The sequence below is a fragment of the Chiloscyllium plagiosum genome, unplaced genomic scaffold (genome assembly GCF_037043375.1).
Source record: "Chiloscyllium plagiosum isolate Xiang-an unplaced genomic scaffold, Cpla_swu_hap1 HiC_scaffold_34, whole genome shotgun sequence".
Taxonomy (NCBI): domain Eukaryota; kingdom Metazoa; phylum Chordata; class Chondrichthyes; order Orectolobiformes; family Hemiscylliidae; genus Chiloscyllium; species Chiloscyllium plagiosum.
In genome coordinates this window covers 54,030,367-54,057,664 of record NW_028270172.1, presented here as the reverse complement: position 1 = coordinate 54,057,664, position 27,298 = coordinate 54,030,367, and the positions used below count along the sequence as shown (strand labels likewise).

General features: G+C 47.2%; 1 long non-coding RNA gene across 4 annotated transcripts in view; it reads left to right on the top strand.

Moving 5' to 3' along the window:
• LOC148141168 (uncharacterized) overlaps positions 1-19,011 on the top strand; it is a 31,138-nt gene extending 12,127 nt beyond the window's left edge. For all 4 annotated transcript variants that reach the window (XR_015752910.1, XR_015752908.1, XR_015752909.1 and 1 more), the window contains one exon: positions 18,246-19,011. This is a non-coding gene — a long non-coding RNA (uncharacterized LOC148141168). The remainder of the gene's footprint in view (positions 1-18,245) is intronic.
• Positions 19,012-27,298: the final 8,287 nt, after the last annotated feature.

Below are 27,298 nucleotides of genomic sequence, written 5' to 3'. Positions count from 1 at the left end.
TTGTTGATGGAGTTTGTGGATGAGTGCCATGCTTCTAGGAATTCCCTGGCTGTTCTTTGTTTGGCTTGCCCTATAATGGGTAGTATTGTCCCAGTCGAATTCATGTTGCTTGTCGTCTGCGTGTGTGGCTACTAAGGATAGCTGGTCGATAACACAACACTACCATTATAGGTAGTTTCGTCCCTGTCTAGATGTCACCCAGACAGGGGACGAAACGTTTGCAACAAAAATTTCCAGCTCGGCGAACAGAACCACAACAACCCGAGCTACAAATCTTCACCAAACTTTGAATCCTGTGGGTGGTCAATACTGTTTGTTAATAAATCTGTGGTCTGTGCATGTTTGTACTGAATGGTCAAATCAGTGTGTTTATTAATCCTGTGGCCTCTGTACTGTCAATACAGTATGTAAATAATCCTGTGGCCTGAGGCTGGTCAATAATGTTTGTGAATAATTTTCTACCCTTGGATGGTCAATACTGCATGTGAATAATCCTGTGGCCTGAGATTTGTCAATACAATGTATGAATAATCTTGTGCACTGTGAATGCTCAATACTGTGTGTGGATAATCCTGTGGACTGAGGGCTGTCAATACTGTGTGCGAATAATCCTGTGGCCCGAAAATTGTAAATACTGTATGTGAATAACCCTTGGCCTAAGGATAGTCAATACTGTGTGCAAATAGCCCTTTGCCTAAGGATGGGCAATGCTGTGTGATGATAATCCTGTGGGCTGTGGATGGTCAATATTATGTGTTAATAATCTGTGGCCTGTGCATGGTCAATATTGTTTGCAAATAATACTGTGGCCTGTGGATGGTCAACACTGTGTGTGAATAATCCTGAGGCTTGAAAATGGTAAATATTGTGTGAGAATCCTGTGGCCTGTGAAACATCAATACTGTGTGTGAATAACCCTTGGCCTGAGGATGGTCAATACTGTGTGTGAACAATCATGTTGCCTGAGGTTGTTCAATACCGTTTATGAATAATCCTGTGGCCTGAAAATGGTCAATATAGTGTGTGAATAATCCTGTTGCCTAAGGATGATCAATACTGTATAGGAATAATCCTGTGGCTTGAGGATTGTCAATACGTTGTGTGGATAATCCATGGCCTGAGGATGGTCAATACTGTGTGGGAATATTGCTGTGACCTGAGAATTGTCAATACTGGGAATAATCCTGTGATGTGTAAATGATCAAGACAGTGTGTTCATTAATCCTGTGGCCATATAGTGGTCAATACTGTGTGCGAATAATCCTGTGGACTGAGAATGGTCAATACTGTGTGGGAATAACCGTTGGGCTGAAGGATAGTCAATACTGTGTGTGTTCAATATCCTGCTGCCCGAGGATATTCAATACAGGTGAGTGAATAACCCTGTGGCCTGAGGATGGTCAATACATTGTGTAAAAAATTATGTTGCCTGAGGACGGTCCATACTGTGTGAGAATAATCCTGTGGCCTGAGAATGATCAATAATATATGGGAATAATCCTGTGGCCTGAGGATGTTCAGTGCCTTGTGTGAATAAATCTGTGGCCTGAGTATGGTCATATTGTGTGTGGGAAAAATCATGTTGACTGAGGATGGTCACTAATGTGTGTGAATAATCCTGTGGCCTGTGAATGGTCAAGACTGTGGGAATCGTCCTCTGGTCTGAGAATGGTCAATACTGTGTGTGAACACTCCTGTGGCCTGAGGTTGGTCAACACTGTGCGTGAACAATTCTGTGGCTTTTGGATGGTCAATACTGTGTGTGAATAATCCTTTGGACAGTAAATGAACAATGTACGCATAATGCTCTGGCCTGTGAATCGTCAATACTGTGTGTGAATAACCCTTGGCCTGAGGATGGTCAGTACGATGTGTGAATAATCCTGTGGCCTGTGAATCATCAATACTGTGTATGAATACTGCTCTGGAATGTGAGTCGGCAATACTGTGTGAACAATCCTGTGACATAAGGGTCGTCAGGACAGTGTTTTCATCAATGCTGTTACAGTAGGATGGTAAATACAGTGTGTGAATAATCCTGTGACTTGAGGATGGTCAATACAGTGTGTGAATAATCCTTTGGACAGTGAATGGTCAGTTTAATGTGTGAATAAACCTGTTGCCTGAGGTTGTTGAATGCTGTGTGTGAATAATCCTGTGGCCTGAGGATGGTCATTACTTTGTGTGAATCATTCTGTTGCATGAGGATGGTCAATACAGTGTGTGAATAGTCCTTTGAAGAGGGAATGGTCAGTTCCATGTATGATTAATCCTGTTGCCTGAGGTTGTTCAATACTGTGTGAATAATGCTATGGCCTGTGAATGGTCAATGCTGTGTATGAATAATTCTGTGGCCGAAAGATGGTCAATACTGTGTGTGAATAATCATGTAGCCTGAGTTGATCAATACTGTGTGCACTGCTCCTGTTGACTGAGGATGGTCAATACTGTGTGAGAATAATCCTTTGGACAGTGAATGGTCAATACCATGTGAAAATAATCCTGTGGCTTGTGGATGGCCAATATCGTTTGTGAGTGATCCTATGGCCTGAGGATTGTCAATACTGTGTGCGAATAATCCTTTTGCCTGTGGATGGTCAATAACGTGTGTCACTAATCCTGTGGCCTGTGAATCTTCAATACTGTGTGTGAATAACCCTTGGGCTGAGGGTGGTCAATACTGTGCTTGAATAATCCTGTGGCCGGAGGATGGTCAATACTTTGTGTGAATAATCCTGTGACCTGTAAACTGATAAGGCAGAGGGTTCAAAACTCCTGTGGCTGTAGGCCGGTCAAGACAGTGTGTGAATAATCCTGAGGCCTGACGATGTAGAGTACTGTATGTGTATACTCCTGCAGCCTGAGGATGGAGAATACTTGTGTGAATAATCCTGTGGACTGTGGATTGTCAATACTGAGTTTAAATAATCCTGGCAACTATGAATGTTCAATACTGTTTATGAACACTCCTGTGGCCTGAGGTTGGTCAAACTGTGAGTGAATAATCTTGTGGTCGGAGGCTGGTCAATAATGTGTGTGAATAATCCTATGGCCTGATGATGGTCAATAGCGTGTGTGAATAATGCTGTGACCTAAGAGTAGTCAATGCTGTTTGTGAATAATCCTGAGGCCTGAGGGTGGTCAATACTGTGTGTAAATAATCCTGGAACTATGAATGCTCAATACTGTGTGGAAATAATCTTGTGGCCTGAGGGTGGTCATTGCTGAATGTGAGTAATCCTGACCTGAGGATCGTCAATACTGTGTGTGAATATTCCTGTGGTCTGAGGATGGTCAATACTGTGTGTGAATAATCCTGTGGCCTGTGAAGCATCAATACAGTGTGTGAATAATCCTCTGGCCTGTGGTTCTACAATACTATGTGTGAACAATCCTGTGTAATGAGGATGGTCATGACAGTGTGTTCATTAGTCCTGGGGCCGTAGGCTGGTCAATACTTTGTGTGAATAACCCTTGGCCTGAGGATGGTCAACACTTTGTGTGAATAATCCTGTGACCAGTAAACTGACAAGGCAGTGGGTTCAAAACGCCTGTGGAAGTAGGCTGGTCAATACAGTGTGTGAATAATCCTGAGGCCTGAGGATGGAGAATACTGGTGTGAATAATTCTGTGCACTGTGGATTGTCAATACTGTATTTAAATAATCCTGGGAACTATGAATGCTCAGTACTGTTTATGAAGACTCCTGTGGCCTGAGGTTGGTCAATACTTTGAGTGAATAATCTTATGGCTGGAGGCTGGTCAATAATGTGTGAAAATAATCCTGTGGCAGTAGGGTGGTCTATGCTGTGTTTGAATAATTCTTTGCGTGAGGATGGTCAATATTGCGTGTGAATAATCCTATTTCCTGAGGATGTTCAATAATGTGTGCCACTAATCCGGTGGCCTGAGGATGGTCAATACAGTGTGTGAATAATCCTGTGGCCTGAGGATGGTCATTACTGCGTGTGAATAATCCTGTGGCTTGAGGATGGTCAATACAGTGTGAATAATCCTTTGGACAGTGAATGGTCAGGTCCATGTGTGATTAATCCTGTTGCCTGAGGTTGTTCAATACTGTGTGTGAATAATCCTGTTGCCTGAGTTGATGAATACTCTGTAAACTGCTCCTGTTGCCCGAGGATGGTCAATATTGCGTGTGAATAATCCTATTTCCTGAGGATGTTCAATAATGTGTGCCACTAATCCGGTGGCCTGAGGATGGTCAATACAGTGTGTGAATAATCCCGTGGCCTGAGGATGGTCATTACTGCGTGTGAATAATCCTGTGGCTTGAGGATGGTCAATACAGTGTGAATAATCCTTTGGACAGTGAATGGTCAGGTCCATGTGTGATTAATCCTGTTGCCTGAGGTTGTTCAATACTGTGTGTGAATAATCCTGTTGCCTGAGTTGATGAATACTCTGTAAACTGCTCCTGTTGCCCGAGGATGGTCAATACTGCGTGTGAATAATCTTTTGCACAGTGAATGGTCAATACCATGGTGATTCATCCTGTGGCCCGATGATTGTCAATACCATGTGAAAATAACCCTGTGGCTTGAGGATGGTCAATACCGTGAGTGAATAATTGTGTTGTGTCAGGATGGTCAGTACTGTGTGAGAATAATCCTGTTGCCTGAGGATGGTCAATAACGTGTGTCATTAAACTTGTGGCCTGTAAATCTTCAATACTGTGTGTGAATAACCCTTGGCCTGAGGGTGGACAATTCTGTGTGTGAATAATCCTGTGGACTGAGGATGGTTAGGACAGTGTGTTCCTTAATCTTGGGGCCGTAGCCTGGTCAATACAGTGTGTGAATAATCATGTGGCCTGAGAATGTTTAATACTGTTTGTGAATATTCCTGTGTCCTGAGGTTGTTCAATACAGTGTGTGAATAATCCTTTGAACAGTGAATTCTGAGTTCCATTTGTGAATAATTCTGTGGCTTGAGGATTATCAATACTGTGTATGAATAACCCTTGGCCTGAGGATGGTCAATACTGTGCGTGAATAATCCTGTGGCCTGAGGATGGTAATTACCTTGTGTGTTAATCCTGTGACCTGTAAACTGACAAGGCAGATGGGTCAAAAATTTTGTGGCTGTAGGCTGGTCACTACGGTGTGAATAAACCTGAGGCCTGAGGATGGAGAATACTGTGTGCGAATAATGTTGCGGCCCGAGGATGGAGAATACTTTTGTGAATAATCCTGTGGACTGTGGATTGTCAATACTGTGTTTAAATAATCCTGGGAACTATGAATGCTCAATACTGTTTATGAATAATCCTGTGGCCTGAGGATGGTCAATATAGTGTGTGAATAATCTTGTGGTCTGATGACGGTCAATACCGTGAATAATCCTGTGCCCTGAGGATATTCAGTAATGTGTGTGAATAAACCTGTGGCCTGTGACAGTCAATGCTGTGTGTGAATTATCCTTGGACAGTGAATGGTCAATACCATGTGTGAATAAACCTGTGACCTAAGGGTAGTCAATACTGTGTGTGAACAATCCTGTGACTTGAAAATGGTCAATACTCTGTGTGAATAATCCATTGGCCTGAGAATCGTCAATTCTGTGTTTGAATAACCCATGGCTTGAGAGTTATCAATACCATGTGTGAATAATTCAGTGGCCTGTGGATGGTCAGGACAGTGTGTTCATTAATCCTGTGGCTTGAGAATCGTCAATACAGTGTGTGAATAATCCTTTGGACAGTGAATGGTTAGTTCCATGTGTGAATCGTCCTGTGGCCTGTGAATCGTCAATATTGTGTGTGAATAATCCAGTGACCTGTAAACTGTCAAGGCAGTTGGTTCAAAAATCAACTGGCCATAGACTGGTCAATACTGTGTGAGAATAATCCTGTGGCTTGAGGATGGTCAATACTGTGTCTGAATAATCCTTTGGATAGTGAATGGTCATTACCATGTGCGAATAATCCTCTGTGTTGTGAATCGTCAATACTGTGTGTGAATAAACCTGTGGCCTGAGAGTAGTCAATAAAGTGTGGGAATAATCCAGTGGCCTAAGGATAGTCAATACTGTGTGTGAATAAGGCTGTGGCCTTTGAATGGTTAATACTGTGTGTTAATAATTTGTGGCCTGTGGATGGTCAATACTGTTATGAATAATCTTGTGGCCGGAGGCTGGTTAATGCAGTGTGTGAATAATCTTGTGGTCTGATGATGGTCAATACTGAATAATCCTGTGCCCTGAGGATATTCAACATTGTGTGTGAATAAACCTGTGGCCTGTGACAGTCAATGCTGTGTGTGAATTATCCTTGGACAGTGAATGGTCAATACCATGTGTGAATAATCCTCTGGCCTGTGAATCATCAATACTGTGTGTGAATAACCCTTGGCCTGAGGATGGTCAATACTGCGTGTAAGTAATCCTGTGGCCTGAGAATGGTCAAAACTATGTGTGATTAATCCTGTTGACTGGGGTTGTTCAATGCTCTGTGTGAATAATCCTGTGGTCTGTTAACAGTCTATGCTGTGTGTGAATAATGCTGTGGACTGTGAATGGTGAATACTGTGCGCGAATAATCCTGTGGCGTGAGGGTGGTCAATACTTTATGTGAATAATTATGTTGCGTGAGGATGGTCAGTACAGTGTGTGAGTAACCCTGTGGCCTGAGGATCGTCAATACTGTGTGTGAAAAATCCTGTGGCTTGAGGTAAATCAATACTGTATATGAATAATCCTGTGCCCTGATAATGGTCAATACCGTGTGTGAATAATCCTGGTATCTGAGGATGGTCAATAATGTGTGTGAATAATACTCCAGCCTGTGAAGTGTCAATATGGTGTGTGAATAATCCTGTGGCATGAGGATGGTCATGACAGTGTGTTCATTAGTCCTGGGTCTGTAGGCTGGTCAATACTGTGTGAATTACCCTTGGCCTGAGGATGGTCAATACTTTGTGTGAATAATCCTGTGACCTGAAAACTGACAAGGCGGTGGGTTCAATAATCCTGTGGAAGTAGGCTGGTCAATACAGTGTGTGAATAATCCTGAGGCCTGAGGGTGTAGAATACTTGTGTGAATAATTCTATGGACTGTGGATTGTTAATACTGTGTTTAAATAATCCTGGGAACTATGAATGCTCTATACTGTTATGAACTCTCCTGTGGCCTGAGGTTGATCAATACTTTGAGTGAATAATCTTGTGGCTGGAGGCTGGTCGATAATGTGTGAAAATGATCCTGTGGCCTGCGGATTTGTAATACTGTGTGTGAATAATCCTGTGGCATTCGGGTGGTCTATACTGTGAGTGAATAATTCTTTGCGTGAGGATGGTCAATATTGTGTGTGAATAATCCTGTGAGCTGTGAATGGTCAATACTGTGTGTGAATAATCCTGTGGTCTACGGATGGTCAATACTGTGTGTGAGTAATCCTGTGGACTGAGGATGGTCAACACGATGTGTAATTATTCTTTTGTAATGTGAATGGTCAATACTGTGTGTGAATAATCCTGTGGCCGTAGGCGGTTCAATACAGTGTGTGAATAATTCTGAGACCTGAGGAAGTAGAACACTGTGCGCGAATAATCCTGCAGCCTGAGGATGGAGGATGCTTGTGGACTGTGGACTGTGGATTGTCAATACTGTGTGTAAATAATCCTGGGAACTATGAATGCTCAATGCTGTTTATGAATACACCTGTGGCCTAAGGTTTGTCAATAATGTGTGTGAATAATCTTGTGGGCTGATGGTGGTCAATAACATGTGAAAATAATCCTCTGGCTTGAGAATGGTCAATACCATGTGTGAATAATCTTTGACCTATGGATGGTCAATAATGTGTGTGAATAATCCTGTGCCTTTAAAGTGACAAGGCAGTGGGTTCAAAAATCCTGTGGCCATAGACTGGTCAATACAGTGTGTGAACCATCCTGTGGCCTGAGGATGTACAATACTGTGTGCGAAAAATCCTGTGACCTGTGAACGGTCAATACTGTGTGTGAATTATTCTTGGACAGTGAATGGTCAATACCACGTGTGAATAATCCTCTGGCCTGTTAATCATCAATACTGTGTGTGAATAACTCTTGGCCTGAGGATGGTCAATACTGTGTGTATTGTGTACTGTGTGGTCAGTAGTGTGTGTGAACAATCCTGTGGCCTGAGGATGGTCATTTCTGTTTATTAATAATACTGTGGCCTGAGGATGGTCAATACTGTGTGTGAATAATCCTGTGCACTGTGACTGCTCAATACTGTGTGTGAATAAACCTGTGGCCTGAGTAGTCAATAAAGTGTGGGAATTATCCAGTGGCCTAATGATAGACAATACTGTGTGTGAATAAGGCTGTGGCCTTTGAATGGTCAATACTGTGTGTTAATAATCTGTGGATGGTCAATACAGTTGTGAATAATCTTGTGGCTGGAGGCTGGTTAATACAGTGTGGGAATAAACTTGTCTGATGATGGCCAATACCGTGAATAATCCTGTGCCCTGAGGATATTCAATATTGTGTGTGAATAATCCTCTGGCCTGTGAGTCGTCAATACTGTGTGTGAATAACTCTTGGCCTGAGGATGGTCAATACTGTGTGTATTGTGTACTGTGTGGTCAGTAGTGTGTGTGAACAATCCTGTGGCCTGAGGATGGTCAAAACTGTGTGCGAATAATCCTGTGGCTTGTGAACCGTCAATACTGTTTGTTAATAATAGTGTGGCCTGTGGATGGACTATACAAAGTGTTGAATAATCCTGGGAACTGTGAATGCTCAATACTGTGTGTGAAATATCCTGTGGCCTAAGGATAGTGAGTACTGTTTGTGAATAATCCTGTGACCTGTAAGTGGTCACCTGTGACCTGTGGATGGACTATACAAAGTGCACAGGATTATTCAACACTGAATGCTCAATACTGTGTGTGATTAATACTGTGGCCTGAGGGTATTCAACACAGTGTGTGAATAGTCCTGTGGCCTGAACATGGTCAATACTGTGTGGGAATATCCTGTTGAAACTTTATTGCTGGAACAGCACAGCAGGTCAGGCAGCATCCAGGGAACAGGAGATTCGACGTTTCGGCCACAGGCCCTTCTTCGGCCTGTGCCCGAAACGTCGAATCTCCTGTTCCCTGGATGCTGCCTGACCTGCTGTGCTGTTCCAGCAATAAAGTTTCAACTTTGATCTCCAGCATCTGCAGACCTCACTTTCTCCGGGAATATCCTGTGGCCTGAGGATCAATACGGTGTGTGAAATATCCTGTGTCCTAAGGATAGTGAGTACAGTCTGTGAATAATCCTGTGACCTGTAAGTGGTCAAAACAGTGTGTTCATTAATCCTGTGGCCTGAGGATGATCAAAACTGTGTGTGAGTAATCCTGTAGCATAAGGGTGATCAATACGATGTGTGATTAATCCTGTTGCCTGAGGTTGTTCAATCCTGCGTGAGAATAATCCTGTTACCTGTGAATGGTCAATGTTTGTGTGAATAATCCTGTGGGCTGTGAATGATCAATACTATGAGTGAATAATCCTGTGGTCTTTGGATGGTCAATACTGTATTTGATTAATCCTGTGGCCTGAGGATAGTCAATACTGTGTGTGAATAATCTTCCGGACTGATGATCGTCAATACTGTGTGTGAATAAACCTTTGCCTAAGGATGGTCAATACTGTGTGTTAATAGTCCTGTGGCCTGAGGATGGTCAATAGCGTGTGCGAATAATCTGTGGCCTGTGCATGGTCATTTCTGTTTGTTAATAGTACTGTGGCCTGAGGATTGTCAATACTGTATGTTAATAATCCTGTGGTCTGAGGGTAGTCAATACTGTGTGGGAATAATCCTGTGGCCTGAGGGTAGTCAGTACAGTGTATGGGTAATCCTGTGACCTGTAAATGTTCAAGACAGTGTGTTCAAAAATCCTGTGACCTGAGGATGGTCCTCCCTCAGTACTAAACACCTCACAGTACGGCCCTCCCTCAGTACTAAACTACTGACAGTGCGGCCCTCCCTCAGTACTAAACTCCTGACAGTGTGGCACTCCCTCAAAACTAAACTCCTGACAGTGCGGCCCTCCCTCAGTACTAAACTCCTGACAGGGCGTCCCTCCCTCAGTACTAAACACCTGACAGTGCATCCCTCCCTCAGAACTAAACTCCTGACAGGGCGGCCCTCCCTCAGAAATAAACTCCTGACAGTGCGGCCCTCCCTCAGTACTAATCTCCTGACAGTACGGCCCTGCCTCAGAACTAAACTCCTGACAGTGCGGCCCTCCATCAGATCTAAAATCTTGACAGTGCGGCCCTCCCTCAGTACTAAACTCCCAACAGGGCGGCCCTCCCTCAGAAATAAACTCCCGACAGGGCGTCCCTCCCTCAGTACTAAACACCTGACAGTACATCCCTACCTCAGAACTAAACTCCTGACAGTGCGGCCCTCCATCAGATCTAAAATCTTGACAGTGCGGCCCTCCCTCAGTACTAAACTCCCAACAGGGCGGCCCTCCCTCAGAAATAAACTCCCGACAGGGCGTCCCTCCCTCAGTACTAAACACCTGACAGTACATCCCTACCTCAGAACTAAACTCCTGACAGGGCGGCCCTCCCTCAGAAATAAACTCCTGACAGTGCGGCCCTCCATCAGAACTGAACTCCTGACAGGGTGGCCCTCCCTCAGAAATAAACTCCTGACAGTGCGGCCCTCCCTCAGAACGAAATACCTGACAGTGCGGCCCTCGCTAAATACTAAAGTCCTGACAGTGCGGCCCTTCATCAATACTAAATTCCTGACAGTGCGGCCCTCCCTCAGAAATGAACTCCTGACAGTGCGGCCCTCCCTCAATACTAAACCACTCACAGTGCGGCCCTCCCTCTGAACTGAACTCCTGACACTGCGGACCTCCCTCAATACTAAACTCCTGACAGGGCGGCCCTCCCTCAGTATTAAACTCCTGACAGTGCGGCCCAGCCTCAGTACTAATCTCCTGATAGGATTTCAGTTCTGAGGCAGGGCCGTATTGACAGTGCGGCCCTCCATCAGATCTAAAATCCTGACAATGCGGCCCTCCCTCAGTACTAAACCCCTGACAATGTGGCCCTCCCTCAATACTAAACTCCTGACAGTGCGGCCCTCCCGCAGAACTCAACTCCTGACAGGGCGGCCCTCCCTCAGTCCTAAACTCCTGACAGTGCGGCCCTCCCTCAGTACTAAACACCGGACAGGGCGGCCCTCCCTCAGTAATAAACTCCTGACAGGGCGGCCCTCCCTCAGTAATAAACTCCTGACAGGGCGGCCCTCCCTCAGTACTAAACTACTGACAGTGCGGCCCTGCCTCAGAACTAAACTCCTGACAGTGCGGCCCTCCCGCAGAACTGAACTCCTGACAGGGCGGCCCTCCCTCAGTCCTAAACTCCTGACAGTGTGCGGCCCTCCTTCAGTACTAATCTCCTGACAGTACGGCCCTGCCTCAGTACTAAACTACTGACAGTACGGCCCTCCCTCAGTACTAATCTCCTGACAGTGCGGCCCTCCCTCAGTACTAAACACCTGACAGAAGTTTAGTACTGAGGGAGGGCCGCACTGTCAGGTGTTTAGTACTGAGGCAGGGCCGAACTGTCAGGAGATTAGTACTGAAGGAGGGCCGCACTGACAGGAGTTTAGTACTGAGGCAGGGCCGAACTGTCAGGAGTTTAGGACTGAGGGAGGGCCGCCCTGTCAGGAGTTCAGTTCTGAGGGAGGGCCGCCCTGTCAGGAGTTTAGTACTGAGGGAGGGCCGCACTGTCAGGTATTTAGGTTTGAGCGCCGGCCGCACTGTCAGGTGTTTGGTACTGAGGGAGGGCCACACTGTCAGGATTTTAGATCTGATGGAGGGCCGCACTGTCAGGATTTTAGTTCTGAGGCAGGGCCGTACTATCAGGAGATTAGTAATGAGGGAGGGCCGCACTGTCAGGAGTTCATTACTGAGGGAGGGCCGCACTGTCAGGAGTTCATTACTGAGGGAGGGCCGCACTGTCAGGAGTTTATTACTGAGGGAGGGCCGCACTGTCAGGAGTTTAGTACTGAGGGAGGGCCGCACTGTCAGGTGTTGAGTTCTGAGGGAGGGCCGCAGTGCGGCCCTCCCTCAGTACTAAAGTCCTGACAGTGCGGCCCTCCCTCAGTACTAAACCACTCACAGTGCGGCCTTCCCTCTGAACTGAACTCCTGACACTGCGGACCTCCCTCAGAACTGAACTCCTGACAGGGCGGCCCTGCCTCAGTACTAAACTCCTGACAGGGCGGCCCTGCCTCAGTACTAAACTCCTGACAGGGCGGCTCTCCCTCAGAACTAATCTCCTGACAGTGCGGCCCAACCTCAGTACTAATCTCCTGATAGGATTTCAGTTCTGAGGCAGGGCCGTACTGACAGTGCGGCCCTCCATCAGTACTAAACTCCTGACAGGGCGCCCCTCAATCAGTACTAATGTCCAGACAGTGCAGCCCTCCCTCAGTAATAAACTCCTGACAGGGCAGCCCTCTCAGAACTGAACTCCTGACAGTGCGGTCCTCCCTCAGTACTAAACCCCTGTCAATGTGGCCCTCCCTCAATACTAAACTCCTGACAGTGCTGCCCTCCCTCAGTATTGAACTACTGACAGTGCGGCCCAACCTCAGTACTAATCTCCTGATAGGATTTCAGTTCTGAGGCAGGGCCGTACTGACAGTGCGGCCCTCCCTCAGTCCTAAACTCCTGACAGTGCGGCCCTCCCTCAGTGCGGCCCTCCATCAGTACTAAACTCCTGACAGGGCAGCCCTCTCAGAACTGAACTCCTGACAGTGCTGCCCTCCCTCAGTACTAAACTCCTGACAGGGCGACCCTCCCTCAGAAATAAACTCCTGACAGTGCGGCCATCCCTCAGTATTAAACTCCTGACAGTGCGGCCCTCCCGCAGAACTGAACTCCTGACAGTGAGGCCATCTCTCAGAACTAAATACCTGACAGTGCGGCCCTCCCTCACAACTAAATACCTGACAGTGCGGCCCTCCCTCAGTATTGAACTACTGACAGTGCGGCCCTCCCTCAGTACTAATCTCCTGACAGTACGGCCCTGCCTCAGTACTAAACTCCTGACAGTGCGGCCCTCCCTCAGTACTAAACTCCTGACAGTGTGGCCCTCCCTCAGTACCAAACACCTGACAGTGCGGCCGGCGCTCAAACCTAAATACCTGACAATGCGGCCCTCCCTCAGAACTCAACACCTGACAGTGCGGCCCTCCCTCAGTACTAAACTCCTGACACTGCGGACCTCCCTCAGAACTGAACTCCTGACAGGGCGGCCCTCCCTCAGTACTAAATACCTGACAGTGCGGCTGGCGCTCAAACCTAAATACCTGACAATGCGGCCCTGCCTCAGAACTAAAATCCTGACAGTGCGGCTCTCCCTCAGTACTAAACTCCTGACAGTGCGGCCCAACCTCAGTACTAATCTCCTGATAGTGCGGCCCTCCCGCAGAACTGAACTCCTGACAGTGCGGCCCTCCCTCAGTCCTAAACTCCTGACAGGGCGGCCCTCCCTCAGTACTAATGTCCAGACAGTGCAGCCCTCCCTCAGAACTGAACTCCTGACACTGCGGCCCTCCCTCTGAACTGAACTCCTGACACTGCGGACCTCCCTTAATACTAAACTCCTGACAGTGCGGCCCTCCCTCAGTACTAATCTCCTGATAGTACGGCCCTGCCTCAGAACTAAAATCCTGACAGTGCGGCCCTCCATCAGATCTAAAATCCTGACAGTGCGGCTCTCCCTCAGTACTAAACTCCTCTGAACTGAACTCCTGACACTGCGGACCTCCCTCAATACTTAACTACTGACAGGGCGGTCCTCACTCAGTCCTAAACTACTGACAGGGCGGCCCTCCTTCAGTAATAACCTCCTGACAGTGCGGCACTCCCGCAGAACTGAACTCCTGACAGTGAGGCCATCTCTCAGAACTAAATACCTGACAGTGCGGCCCTCCCTCAGAACTAAATACCTGACAGTGCGGCCCTCCCTCAGTATTGAACTACTGTCAGGTATTTAGTTCTGAGGGAGGGCCGCACTGTCAGGTATTTAGTTCTGAGAGATGGCTTCACTGTCAGGAGTTCAGTTCTGCGGGAGGGCCGCACTGTCAGGAGTTTATTTCTGAGGGAGGGCCGCACTGTCAGGAGATTAGTACTGAAGGAGGGCCGCACACTGTCAGGAGTTTAGGACTGAGGGAGGGCCGCCCTGTCAGTAGTTGAGTATTGAGGGAGGTCCGCAGTGTCAGGAGTTCAGTTCAGAGGAGTTAGTTCTGAGGCAGGGCCGTACTAAAATCCTGACAGTGCGGCTCTCCCTCAGTACTAATCAGGAGATTAGTAATGAGGGAGGGCCGCCCTGTCAGGAGTTTAATACTGAGGGATGGCCGCCCTGTCAGGAATTCAGTTCTGCGGGAGGGCCGCACTGTCAGGAGTTTAATACTGAGGGAGGGCCGCACTGTCAGGAATTCAGTTCTGCGGGAGGGCCGCACTGTCAGGAGTTTATTTCTGAGGGAGGGCCGCACTGTCAGGAGTTTATTTCTGAGGGAGGGTCGCCCTGTCAGGAGTTTAGTACTGAGGGAGGTCCGCAGTGTCATGAGTTCAGTTCTGAGGGAGGGCCGCACTGTCAGGAGTTTATTTCTGAGGGAGGGTCGCCCTGTCAGGAGTTTAGTTCTGAGAGATGGCCTCACTGTCAGGAGTTCAGTTCTGCGGGAGGGCCGCACTGTCAGGAGTTTATTTCTGAGGGAGGGTCGCCCTGTCAGGAGTTTAGTATTGAGGGAGGGCCGCACTGTCAGGAGTTTAGTACTGAGGGAGTGCCACACTGTCAGGATTTCAGTTCTGAGGCAGGGCCGTACTATCAGGAGATTAGTACTGAGGCTGGGCCGCACTGTCAGGAGTTTATTTCTGAGGGAGGGTCGCCCTGTCAGGAGTTTAGTACTGAGGGAGGGCCGCACTGTCAGGAGTTCAGTTCTGCGGGAGGGCAGCACTATCAGGAGATTAGTACTGAGGTTGGGCCACACTGTCAGGAGTTTAGTACTGAGGGAGAGCCCTCAGTGTCAGGAGTTTATTTCTGAGGGAGGGCAGCACTGTCAGGAGTTTAGTACTGAGGGAGGGCCGCCCTGTCAGGAGTTTAGTACTGAGGGAGGGCCGCATTGTCAGGTATTTAGGTTTGAGCGCCGGCCGCACTGTCAGGTGTTTGGTACTGAGGGAAGGCCGCATTGTCAGGAGTTTAGTACTGAGGGAGGGCCGCACTGTCAGGAGTTTATTTCTGTAAAATCTACTAAACACCGTGCCACCCTGACAGTGCGGCCCTCCCTCAGTAATATAGATTTTACAGAACTCAACACCTGACAGTACGGCCCTGCCTCAGAACTAAACTCCTGACAGTGCGCCCCTCAATCAGTACTCAACTCCTGACAGTGTGGCCTTCCCTCAGTACCAAACACCTGACAGTACGGCCCTGCCTCAGAACTAAACTCCAGACAGTGCGGCCCTCCCTCAGTACTAAACTCCTCACAAGGTAAAAACAATGACTGCAGATGCTGTAAACCAGATCAGTGGTGCTGGAAGAGCACAGCAATTCAGGCAGCATCCGAAAAGCTTCGAAATCGACGTTTCGGGCAAATGGCCGTCGTCAGGAATAAAGGCAGAGAGCCTGAAGCGTCGAGAGATAAGTTAGAGGGGGGTGGGGATAGAGTAGCATAGAGTACAATAGGTCAGTGGGGGAGGAGATGAAGGTGATAGGTCAGGGAGAAGAGGGTGGAGTGGATAGGTGGAAAAGGAGCTGGGCAGGTCGGACATATCCGGACAAGTCAAGGGGATCATGTTGCTGGAGGTTAGAAACTAGGATGAGGTGGGGGAAGGGGAAATGAGGAAGTTGTTGAAATCCACATTGATGCCCTGGGGTTGAAGTGTTCCGAGGCGGAAGATGAGGCGTTCTTCTTCCATGCGTCTGGTGGTGAGGGAGCGGCGGTGAAGGAGGCCCAGCACCTCCATATCCTCGGCAGAGTGGGAGGGGGAGTTGAAATGTTGAGCCACGGGGCGGTTTGGTTGATTGGTGCGGGTGTCTCGGAGATGTTCCCTTAAGCGCTCTAGATAAGCTAGGGGAGGGTGGGGGTGGGGATTGTACTCTATGCTACTCTATCCCCACCCCCACCCTCCTCTAGCTTATCACTCCACGCTTCAGGCTCTCTGCCTTTATTTCTGATGAAGGCCTTTTGCCTGAAACGTCGATTTCGAAGCTTTTCGAATGCTGCCTGAATTGCTGTGCTCTTCCAGCACCACTGATACAGAAACTAAACTCCTGACAGTGCGGCCCTCCCTCAGTCCTAAACTCCTGACAGTGCGGCCCTCCCTCAGAACTGAACTCCTGACAGTACGGCCCTCCCTCAGAACTGAACTCCTGACAGGGCGGCCCTCCCTCAGTACTAATCTCCTGACAGTGCAGCCCTCCCTCTGAACTGAACTCCTGACACTGCGGACCTCCCTTAATACTAAACTCCTGACAGGGCGGCCCTCCCTCAGTATTAAACTCCTGACAGTGCGGCCCTCCCTCAGAACTGAACTCCTTACAGGGCGGCCCTCCCTCAGTACTAAACTCCTGACAGGGCGGCCCTCCCTCAGTATGAAACTCCTGACAGTGCGGCTCTCCCTCAGAACTAAATACCTGACAGTGTGGCACTACCTCAGTATTAAACTCCTGACAGTGCCGCCCTCCCCAAGAACTGAACTCATGACAGTGCGGCCATCTCTCAGAACTAAATACCTGACAGTGCGGCCCTCCCTCAGAACTAAATACCTGACAGTGTGGCACTCCCTCAGTACTAAACTCCTGGCAGGGCGGCCCTCCCTCAGAACTAAATACCTGACAGTGCGGCCCTCCCTCAGAACTAAATAGATTAGATTACATTACAGTGTGGAAACAGGCCCTTCGGCCCAACAAGTCCACACCGACCCGCCGAAGCGCAAACCACCCATACCCCTACATTTACCCCTTACCTAACACTACGGACAATTTAACATGGCCAATTCACCTAACCTGCACATCTTTGTGACTGTGGGAGGAATCCGGAGCACCCGGAGGAAACCCACGCAGACACGGGGAGAATGTGCAAACTCCACACAGTCAGTCACCTGAGGCGGGAATTGAACCCGGGTCTCTGGCGCTGTGAGGCAGCAGTGCTAACCACTGTGCCACCGTGCCGCAATTGTCTAAATGGCACGTGCATGGACACTGTCAGCAACTTAGCATGGACAATCCACCTAACCTGCACATCTTTGGACTGTGTGAGGAAACAGGAGAACTGCACAAAACCATGCAAACATGGGGCGAATGTGTAAACTCCACACAGTCGCCTAAGCTCCCTGATGCTGTGAGGCAGCAGTGCCAGCCACTGAACCACCTCTGCTTAAAACCTGCTGCCCCTTAACCTCCCAATTCCCCAATTGGCTGAATCTATGTTCCTTACGTCAGAAATCTGGTTGTCTCAGCGGATGTCTCAGTAAATTCCAGTGACAGCTCACATGTGTCTGAATGGGGATCCAATACACAACATCCCTTCACCCACACTTTTCATTCACAATTCAGAGACAGGTCTCCAGTGGCTGCATGGGGATTACAACTCCCAAATTCCGAGACAGGAACCGCACGTGTGTGGGGAAACCCGGCACTGCACAAGTACAGAATGTGGGTGGGTTTTGGAGCTTGTGCTTTGGGGTAACTAGCGGAAAGTATTTCACACTGTGATTGTCTGGAGGAGGAACATATTTGCTTGTAATATTGATCTGTTGGAGGGTCAAAGTGTCAGCACACCCACATGGCACCAAGTTCCATCCCCAACTCGTCATAACACTGGAATCGACCAATGAGAAACAAAGAAGGATCTGATCCATTCTCCCAGACTGAAGGTTCCTCTTCTGTCCAGGATCTGCCACCTCCCTTTCTGTTTCCTTTTGTTTATTCTGCTGTTACATTATTGACTTGCAGCAACTGAAGGGAAAGGAAGTGAAACCCAGAAAGGGTGCAGAGTCTAACCAGGACGGGAAGTGGTGGCATGGATCTGTTTATCAGTAACTCCATGAGAATGGGGGGGGGGGGTGTACATTAGGGGAGCAGAGTCAGAATGGTGGGAGAGAGTAGGTGGGCTGGAGGGTTATTGCTTTGGGGGAAAAAGATATTCCAGAGAAACGAGAATTGTCTGTTCTAAATTTCTAATCTGTACATATTCATTTATTCAGGATGCGAGATGGTGAAGATTTGCAGACTGAAATCTCAGAATCAGGTGCGGATTGTGATTAAGTTAAACAACATTTGAAGAACCACAGATGGGGAATCACTCGGCCAAAATCTTGCAACACACTCCCTCCCAGCATTGTCGGTCTATCTGCGCCAAATGGACTGTGAATGGCTCACTACCATCTTCTCAAGGGTAACTAGAGATGGGGAATAAATGTTGGCTGAGCCAGTGATGCCCATATCCTGCAACTGGTTTCTATCTCTAGTTGCTGAAACCCGGTTGATGTTACTGCAGGATGATGAGGAACACTGAGTGCATCCTCCAGGAGGCAGAACCATCACATTACCCCTGCCTACACCCACACAGTAACACAACACCACCACTGGAACAAAAGGCAGTGAAGTTAACGGAGGACTTTTGATATAGGCCTTCGAGGTAAAGTAATGAAAGGGGATTGGAACACAGCAGGAACAGGAGACTGAGCTGGCCAGCTGTTTCCTATTGAATTGTGGAGCAGAGTTGAAAGGCCGATTGACCTCCTCCTGCTGCTATCTCCCAGATATGTATACAGCCATATATACGGAGCCTGGGTAGGAAGAAGTAGGAAAGGCAGGGATCCTCCAGGAGATTGCTCTTCCACATCAGTTTTCAGTGAGGGAAGGTTTGATGGATTTTATTTAACATTTGTCTTTGACACAAGGATTGTGGATTTTGGTTTTAAAAAATTGTAAAAGTTTATTGCACAACAAATAAAATTAAAGAAAAGAATTAAACTGTCTGAATATTACAGTTTTAAAATTTCGAATGCCCTGTAAAACAAAATCTACTCCCAGACACCATCACTTTCCAGTTACTCAAACTCCAGGGAAATATTCCCTCCCTGTCTGAACCTTCGGTTTGATTTAACTGATTTTCAGTTCTCGTTCTGTGAGCTACGAAGCATTCTTTTTTCCCCATTTCTCCTATTCAGAAGTGTTACCACACACAGCTGATCAACCTTTCCATCATCAAAATCATCATTACATCATTTTGCTTTTTGTTACCAGCAGTAAGCCACCCATGTAACCAATTGAATATTTATAAACAAAGCCCATTACATGCAAAGCAAACCATTACAAATGACAGAGTGGGAAGGGACTAAATCAAAGTAGAGTTGTGGAGAGGGGGCAGCAGTGGATATAAAGCACTACAGGTAAAGCACTACAGATAAAGCACTACAGATGCCCATGCCTGTGGTGCCCATCTCTATCTAAAGGTATCGATAGCATTGATACACACTACATGCTCCTTCTCCGAGGACATCCTGCTGTGTCACCTTTATCGTGGGCGGCACGGTGGCCCAGTGGTTAGCACTGCTGCCTCACAGCGCCTGTAGACCCGGGTTCAATTCCCGACTCAGGCGACTGACTGTGTGGAGTTTGCACATTCTCCCCGTGTCTGCGTGGGTTTCCTCCGGGTGCTCCGGTTTCCTCCCACAGTCCAAAGATGTGCGGGTCAGGTGAATTGGCCATGCTAAATTGCCCGTAGTGATAGGTTAAAGGGGTAAAGGTAGGGGTATGGGTGGGTTGCGCTTCGGCGGGTCGGTGTGGACTTGTTGGGCCGAAGGGCCTGTTTCCACACTGTAAGTAATCTAATCTAATCCTCAATCATAGAATAGAAACCCGATAGTGTGGAAGGAGAGCATTGGCCCATCAAATCCCACCGACCATCTGAAGATCATCCCATCCAGAGCACTCCATCCCTGTAACACTGCATTTCCCATGGCTGGTCTGCACATTCCTGGACACTGTGGACAATTTAGCAAAAACTGATCGACCTGACCTTCGTATCTTTGGACTGTGGGAGGAAACCAGAGCACCTGGAGGGGCCCCACACTATCATGGGGAGTATGTGGGAACTCCATACAGGCCGTTGATCAAGGCTGGATTCCAACCTTGTACCTGATGCTGTGAAGCAGCCATGCTACAATCACAATTTAAATCAAAACAGATGATCCCTGCTCATTGTCACATTGCTGTTTGTGGAGACTTACTGCTCAGAGAGACATCCTGAGGTTCAGAAAGAGACAATATAAATTCAGTCAACTCCAGCCCAGTTAACAACAACATCAATACTCCAGCAGTGTCATCATGTACAAGGTCCAGTCCTGACTCTGATGGACAGTAACATCAGAATCAGAGTCCTGCAGTGATGTGTGAACTCTATCCCACATGGAGCAGGTTGATGACCACTTCCCTGTGTGCACTCACTGGGCTCTCAGTTGTGTTGAAGACTCAGCAAATCCCTTGTCACACAGAGAGGGAAACAACTCCTACCCAGTGTGAACACGCTGGGGTCTCAGGAGGTGGGATGAATAACTGAATCCCTTCTCACACACTGAGCATCTGAATGGCCTCTCCCCTGTCTGGGCTCACTGGGGTCTCGGGGGCAGGAATCCCCTCTCTCACACGCTGAGTACCTGAATGGCCTGACCCCTCACTGGGATCTCAGGGGGCAGCATGAAACACTGAACCCCTTCTCACACACTTAGCAAGTGGTGCATTTGTGTGAATCTCTCCCCGCACTGGGATCAAGTGAATGACCTTTCCCCAGAGTGAGCTCGCTGGTGTTTCAGCAGATCAGAGGACTGAGTGAATGCTTTCCCACACGCTGGGCAGGTGAATTACCTCTCCCCGATGGGAATGCACTGATGTCTCTGCAGGAGAGAGATTTGAATGAATCCTTTCTCACACATGGAGCAGGTGAAGGGTCTAAATCCACTGGTGCCTCAGCAGATTGTAAGTTCGATTAAATCCCTTCTCGTACATGGGGCAGGTAACCAACCTCTCCCCAGTGTGACTGTGTCAGTGAGTGTCCCGCTGGGAGGGGTAAGTGAATTCCTTCCCACAGTCGTCACATTTACACAGCCTCACCCTGGTCCAGTCACATTGGTGTCTTCCCAGATCACATGACCAGTTAAATATTTGACTGCATGCATAACATAGGAATGATTTCTCTGGGCTAGGAATACTGCTTTCCCCTTCCATATTACCGATAAGGATCAGGACCTGCGGAATTGGAAGACTCTGCAGTTGATGTGATGTTAAAGCTGAGTTTCCTACTTGGAAACTCTCTCTCTCTGTAAAACAATGTTTTCCCTATCATTACTACAACTCCCAACACCGGCTCTCCCTTCAGTTCCCCTGAATTTCTAAATTTGGACTAATGCAATGACCTCAGTAACGTATCTTTCCCTCACTTGTTTCTGAAAGTAAATTAGGGCCATTTTGAATAACTTTATGCACTTTACCAGCAGAACTCGTACCCACTCTGTCATTTACGATTTTTAATCCATGGGAAATTTGCTACCATCTCCGATGACCGTTATAATGCTCTGACCACTTCTCTGGAGCCAGTGCAAGTCAATTCTAACAATTACCAATAGATTGTATCTAAACAGGATGCCCCCACAACAGTATGCGCTCTGACACTCAATGCCCATCATTTAGGTTCTTGTTATTAAAGTCCCTCATGTGTCTGGCTATCTGGCAATACAATTGAAGATATTTTATACAGTAACCTTACAGTCTCAGTTGCCAGTTCCAGTTCTTGATGCAGCCAGTAACATGCATCAGTGAATTGAATTCTAATAGCAGCATTGTCCTGGCAGAAGAGATTGAGGATACTGAACCTGTCTTCTCCAGACTATCTGAACATGAAACACTTCAAAGGAACAAAAATCTTAAAGAGAGCAATATGGTAGATACAGCAAAAGTGTGCTCCCTGCCTGGTGTTTCTGGAATGAAATAATCGCTAACTGTGGTATCTTTACCCAGCATCCCCTTTAGCTGCATCAATGTTTAAGATTTATTTGCTGATTTAATTCCACTGTCCTGATCACTCCCGTTTGTAACTGCTATAATGTTGATTGCCATGCAAATTTATAACATTTGATTCAATCCATCCCAAAGCCTTTCTGTATCTGTGTCTCACTTTTGTTCACCGAGACACTCATTCAATCTGACCTCTTCACAATCCCTGCTCTGATATTTCCTTAGAGAGCTCAGAATTAAATGTTCACAGAAGGACAAAAGGAGGCTGATCGGCTCATCAGCTCTCCAAAGGATCATCTCACCGAATGCCAATCTTAACCTTTACTCCATAAACCTTCCCTTTCATCCTTTTCCAATAACGGTTCAATTCTATTCTCTTCATTGTACCTGGCTCCACCACACTCTTTGGCAGTCCACTCCTGACCATAAACTTTCTCTGCATGAAAACGTTTTGTCTCATGTCACATGTGCTTCTTTTGTCAATCCCTTTACATCGGTGCCTCCTCATTATTGATTCTTTCATGAATTTCAACAGTTTCTCCCGATCTACTCTCGCTAGATCCCTCTTGGAGGTATCTTTTCACAGTATCCCCCGGGATGGTGAATATCATATCTCCTGGTCACAGGAGACCAATGCGAGACCATTCAGGTGCTCTCACAGTGGGACTGGGTTCAGGGCACTGTTTTAAAAAATTCTCAAGGTCAGGTTCGTAGGAGAGTAGTCTGACACAGAACAAACGACCAAGAGGCGAGTCTGCTAGAATATGGGCATTTTATTCCCCGCAGCGTCGCCACAACGGGTCTGGCTTATACTCACTCTACATGTTACCGGAACTGGGAGCCGTCAGTTCTCGTAGAGCGGTTGCCAACAACCCACGCTCGGCGGTTAAACGTAACCCCGGAGCAGACTCACCGAACTGGAGACTTTTCCAGCTGATATACTCTTTTCCAGATATAAACATTCATGTGAACAGCAGAGCAAGGCTAAAAAACACATTCCATTCTGGTTACATACAGATAAGAAGATTCACACGGGGAGGTGTGTAATAAGATTCACACGGGACTAAGCAACACCTCCATTCCGGTTAGATTCACACATGTATTGGGACATAATTTTTAACCGTTTCACCACATTCCACTGCTTGGAATTTTACACCACAGGCACCATCTAGCCTCAATGTACTCCAGTGAATACTCACTGGGGAGAGGCCATTCACCTGCTCTGAGTGTGGGAAGCAATTCACTCAGATATCCAGCTTGATGAAACACCAGTGAGTTCACAAGTAACCACAGCGATTGGATTTGATTTGTTTGTTCATGGGATCACGGCATCACTTGCTGGGGCAGCATTTGTCATCCATTCTGACTGCCCAGGAGATGGTTCAGAGTCAACCACATTATTCAGGGTCTGGATTCACATGTCGGCTGGACCAGGTCAGAATTAACAGTTTCCCAGACCAATCCACCTCACCTGCACATCTTTGGACTGTGGGAGGAAACTGGAGCACCGAACAAAACCATGGGGTGAATGTGTAAACTCCACACAGTTGCCTAAGGCTGGAATTAAACCCGGGTCCCTGACGCTGTGAGACAGCAGTGCTAGCCACTGAGACACCTCTGCTTAAAATCTGCTGCCCCTTATTAACCTCCCCACCACACAATTGGCTGAATGTGTATTTCTTTCGTCAGAAATTGGGTTGTTTAAGCGGATGTCTCAGTAAAACCCAGTGACAACCCACATGTCGTGTGTGTCTGAATGGATATCCTATACACAACACCCTCCAGCCCACACTTGTTTTCACCTTTCAGAGGCTTCATGGGGACTACAACTCCCACAATCCCTGAGGCAGGGACCACACGTGTGTGGGGAAACCCAGCACTGTACATGTACAGAATGTGGGCGGATTTTGAAGCATGTGCTTTGGGGTAACTAGCGGAAAGCATTTCACACTTTGGCTGGAGAAGGGATGCATCTGCTTGTAGTATTGATCTGTTGGAGGGTCAAAGTGTCAGCACACCCACATGGCACCAAGTTCCATCCCCAACTCGTCATAACACTGGAATTGACCAATGAGAAACAAGGAAGGATCTGACCCATTCTTGAAACTTTATTGCTGGAACAGCACAGCAGGTCAGGCAGCATCCAGGGAACAGGAGATTCGACGTTTCGGGCACAGGCCCTTCCTCATTCCTGAAGAAGGGCCTGTGCCCGAAACGTCGAATCTCCTGTTCCCTGGATGCTGCCTGACCTGCTGTGCTGTTCCAGCAATAAAGTTTCAACTTTGATCTCCAGCATCTGCAGACCTCACTTTCTCCTCTGACCCATTCTCCCAGACTGAAGGTTCCTCTTCTGTCCAGGATCTGCCACCTCCCTTTCTGTTTCTTTTTGTTTCATTCTGCTGTTACATTATTGACTTGCAGCAACTGAAGGGAAAGGAAGTTAACCCAGAAAGGGTGCAGAGTCTAACCAGGACGGAAAGTGGTGGCATGGATCGGTTTATCAGTAACTCCATGAGTATGGGGAGGGTGGACATTAGGGGCAGCAGAGTCAGAATGATGGAAGAGAGTAAGTGGGCTGGAGGGTTACAGCTTTGGGGGAACAAAGGCGAAAAATACTCCAGAGAAACCAGAATTGTCTGTTCTAAATTTCTAATCTGTACCTATTCATTTATTCAGGGTGCTAGATGGTGAAGATTTGCAGACTGAAATCTCAAAATCATGTGCCAATCGTGATTGAGTTTTCCAGAATTTGACAAACCAAAGATGGGGAATCACTCCGCCAAAATCCTGCAACACTCTCCCTCCCAGCATTGCCGGTCTATCTGCGCCAAATGGACTGTGAATGGTTCAAGACAGCAGCTCACTACCATATTCTCAAGGGTAAGTAGAGATGGGGAATAAATGCTGGCTGAGCCAGTGATGCCCATATCCTGCAAATGGTTTCTATCTCTAGTTGCTGAAACCCGGTTGATGTTACTGCAGGATGATGAGGGACACTGACTGCCTCGTCCAGGAGGCAGCACCATCACATTACCCCTGCCTACGCCCACACAGTAACACAACAACGTCACTGGAACAAAAGGCAGTGAAGCCAAAGGAGGACTTCGATATAGTTCTTCGAGGTCAAGTCATGAAAGGGGATTGGAGCACAGCAGGAACAGAAGACTGAGCTGGATGGTCAGCTGTTTCCCATTGAATGATGGAGCACAATCGAAAGGCCGAATGGCCGCTTCCTGCTGCTATCTTCCAGGTACATATATAGCCATGGAGCCGAGGGAGGAATTAGTAGGCAGGACAGGGATTCTCCAGGAGATTGCACGTCCACATCAGTTTTCAGTGAGGGAAGGTTTGATGGATTTTATTTACTTTTTCTCAGTAGACTGAGAAGTACTTGGAGTACTTTTTGAAATGTTTTTTGTGAAGGCAGAACAAAAGTGGTTGCTTCATAGTCCTGCAATTTCTCTGGTTTCAGCCTGTAAGGAAGATACAATGATCTTCTCTTACATTTCACCTTGAGAAGCTTTTGCATTTCACTCTTGTTAATGTACGCTTCATAAACCCATCATTTCCTGTCTAAAGCTGCTCAGTGATTGGACTTCCACAGCCATACAATCACAGAAGCAATCTCTGTACAGTCAGAAATACAGTACAATCTACATTAGTCCCACTTTCATACATCAGGCCCATAGACGTGAGTGTTATGACACTTCAAGTGCTTGTCCACGTGCCGTTTAACGGCTGTGCGATGACCCACAACAACTTCCCTCTCAAAAAGTGCAATCCAGACACCAACATCCTCTGGGTGAAAAAGCCATCCTGAAATCCTCTCTAAACCTCAAACCCTTCCCTTTCAAAGCGTTCTCCTTTGCTCTTGACCCTCTGACTTAAGGGAACCGCTGCTGTCTATCCACTCTGTCCATGCCGTTCGTAATCTTACCCTTCTGAATCGCGTTCCCCTCAGTCTTCTCTACTCCAAAGTCACCAACCCGAGCGTATCCAGCCTCTCTCCATAGCTGATATGCTCCATTCCAGGGAACATCCTGGTGAATCTCCTCTGCGCCACTCTCAGTGAAATGACATCTTTCATGTAATGTCGATCCCTGAACTGCACACAGTATTCCATTTTGACCTCGCCAAAGTGCTATATAACTCTTGTAATCTATGCCTCGATTAGTAAAGGCTATGCCTGCTGCCCCCAATTATTTCTTACTATTACCCAGTCTCGTCACATTCAGGAATGTGTGGAGAAGCACACTCTGAACTTGCGAGTCTGCTGCCATTTATTGAGTACTCCCTTCTTCCAAAGTGCATCACCTCATATTTATCAGTTTTACATTCCATCTGCCATTGATCTGCCTATCTGACCATTCTACCTGTATCTTCCTGTAACGTAAGACCTTCCTCCTCACTACCAACCACCTGAGTAATCTATGTGTCAGACACAAACCTAATTATTACACTCACCCCATGCCCGTTCGCATTCACATCTATATCATTTATGAATGCCACAAATAATAAGGGACACAGCACTGACACACAAACTTCGACAACCATCTATTTTCTGCAATAGTTTCTCGATCACTGATCTGCTACTCACTGGTCTGTAGTTCCTTGGTCAATCTGTGCAGCCCTTCCCGTAAAAGGTGTTCTCCAGTCCTCGGTACATTACCTGTGACCAGATTGTATTTAAACATTTTCATGAGCGCCTTTCATTCCTTGTTTCCAGCAGCAGCCTGAGGTGTAACTGAGCTGGACCTCGGGATGTGAATATTTTATACCAGCCAAAACTATCAATCCCTGTACACATCTTACACAAATCTGCTCAAGAGCTTCTCAGTCCATCTTCTCAAATTCTGTCCCTGCATCCTCCTTCTCCCAAGTAAAACAGACATGAAGCTCTCATATTTCAATCTATCAATGTTCACCAGCTTCACAAACAGAATCCCGCCTTGATCTCAGGCCAAGTTTCGCCAGCAGAATACCTTGCAATCTGAGGGATTAATCTGAGAATGTCCATTCAGTATATGGGATCAGTATATTTTATTTAGATCAAGACATCAAAATTGTATACAATGCTCCAGGTACAGTCTCACCAGCACTCTGTGTAACTAGTGCAGAATGTTTTTCTTGCTCGTCTGAACAAATTACTGCAGAAGCTAGAATCTGTACTGAAACTAACACATGCGAGACATTAGAGTGAGTCAGACAGCATCCGAAAAGAGAGAGCAAGTTTGAGTCGAGT